Source organism: Penaeus chinensis, chromosome 28, assembly GCF_019202785.1.
Source record: "Penaeus chinensis breed Huanghai No. 1 chromosome 28, ASM1920278v2, whole genome shotgun sequence".
In the NCBI taxonomy this organism is placed as follows: Eukaryota; Metazoa; Arthropoda; class Malacostraca; order Decapoda; family Penaeidae; genus Penaeus; species Penaeus chinensis.
In genome coordinates, this window is record NC_061846.1 from 14,384,522 (window position 1) to 14,387,021 (window position 2,500).

The following is a 2,500-nucleotide window of genomic DNA, read 5'->3' on the forward strand; positions in this document are numbered from 1 at the left end:
AGACAGACAAAGACGGAAAAGATAGGCAGAGGCCTACGTCCTGCAGTGGATTGACCCAGGCTGATGATGATGAGGATATATATATGTGTGTGTGTGAGTGTGAGTGTGTGTGTGTGTGTGTGTGTGTGTGTGTGTGTGTGTGTGTGTGTGTGTGTGTGTGTGCGCGCGCGCGCACACACACATACACACATATACACACACGCACACACACACACACACACACACACACATATATATATATATATATATATATCTATATATATCTCCCCTTGCCGACGGGTAAGACGGGTAGACACGTGCTATGCCCACTGTTAATTCTTGTTTGATTGTTTTTACACATAGATGGCTATACTTGTACTAAGTCACCAATGAGCCAGTTACGAGTACTGCCCGTCTCGCCCGTTCACCCTTTTCTTTGATTTACGAAATATTTTGCGTTATCTTATTTTGCTGTTACTAATGTTAAAAAAAACAGTATAATAATGATAATGTTTATAATAAAAATAACACCATCGATATTCATAGTACCAGTAAAAAATACGTTTTTCTCGCCAATTCAAATTAGGTATGGTCACAAGGTCTACTAATTGACTCCTTTGTGACTAAGCACTAGCAGAGCCATCTATGGGCAAACATAGATGAAAATAGGCACAGCATTTTCCCCTTTTTTTGTTCATTTTCCCCGGCGGCATTGGGATATATGTATATATATATATATATATATATATATATATACATACATATATATACCTATATGTATATCATTATAATAAAGTCATTGTTATCATATTTAACGATCATTAGGAAGATTAACACGAACAACAAAGATTGTGTGATCCATTTACTGTTATGTAATATTTGATTAATGTTTATACATAGCTACAATATGGCAATCGTATGGCAAAATTCCATGAAGAAGTAATTTTGGGGGGGGAATTTTCCATACAGCGTAAAAGGTCCATGGCTATAAAACCAAGATTTTACGGTTTTATTGCCTGTGATTACTTTCGCTGATTTACACGTTCCTACGTTGTGGTTTTGCTGCTGTAACTTTTTTTTTTTCTCTCTGTGTCGTATCAGAGCCTGACGTTGGCGACCATGTTTAATTTCATGGTTGTTCGTAGCTCTTCCGCTGATCGTGCTGCCTCTGCATCATGATGACCTGGTCGGATGCCCTTCCTAATCAACCGCGGTTCGGTGTGCTTAACACCTATGTCACGGCGGCGACTTCCCCTACAACACCTGCGTTTGACCTCTCATGTCGATACGTCGTTTTCTTGCCGTGAGATCAGGCGCGAACCAATAGTCGGAGCACAGGCATTTTTACGACTGCCGCGACGGGGAATTGAACTCGGGACCACGAGGGTCGCAGTCCAGTGCTCTAACCACTAGACTATCGCGGCTGTAGCTTATATATGTCAAAAACAAATAGTCTTGTCTGGTATGTGGTTTATTTCATGCGAAAAATTTGCACATCGTGATAATTACGCATCGTTATATATATATTTTTTTAACTACACCTGTGACTGCAAATATTTGATGCACAACTAATGGAGATTCTAGGAAGAAATGTAATTACCCTTTTTTTCTCCCACATCATTTATTTTCGATATGCTTATTACCAGCATTGAAGATGCCTAGTGATTAGTTAGGTATATTCCAGATGGTATCTACTTTTTAATGGAAAAGTTGACCAGAATGCAGCTTTTCTCTGCTGTGCGACCACAACAAATCCCTCGCATTTTTATATATTTATTTTATGTGATTATATTTGTACTCCAGCGGTATAATTGCCTATTAGGAATACACAAAACAAAAGCCGAAATACTGAGTAGTAATTAGGGAGAAAAAAGTTTTTAGAATCTTTATAATATCTTTACATATTCGTATATCGATAAATCTTTATTGAGAATGTAAAGGCAATTACGCGGAAGCAATTGCCGACAATATAAGTATATAAAAAATATCACGCGAACTTCATGTCAGTCTCAGTTGTCAAGCAAGTTTATAAGAAAGGTAAAGATAAAACTGCAGAAGAGGAAGAAACAAGAAATAAAAGCATTGCAATATTTTGGACACACACACACACACACACACACACACACACACACACACACACACACACACACACACACACACACACACACACACACACACACACACACACACATGAACACTTACATCTTTTAGTGCTGTATCAGAGTCTAACGTCTAACAACCATGTCTTTGAAACCATCTCTGTCCCACGCCGACGGCAACAACTCCACAGCTCTCAACCCTGTCCTCGACGTTAGCCTTTGTAGGAATTTCTGTCTCTGTCTTCCCTCTCGTCCCTGCCCCGACTCCCGCACTTCAAGTCATAGTTCTTCGGTCGAACTGTCTCTCCTCTCAGGATGTGTCCCAGGAACCTCAGTGTTCTTTAGCGGGGCATTTAAATGAGGCTTCTCCTGTCTTCAAATCCAATGCTTTGTTGTTCGTTAATTTGAACGTATATAGTATT

At 39.4% G+C, this 2,500-nt stretch overlaps 1 protein-coding gene across 1 annotated transcript in view; it reads left to right on the forward strand.

Moving 5' to 3' along the window:
• Positions 1-2,500, forward strand: part of LOC125039982 (nephrin-like) — a 104,474-nt gene that overhangs the window by 79,449 nt on the left and 22,525 nt on the right. The window lies entirely within an intron of this gene.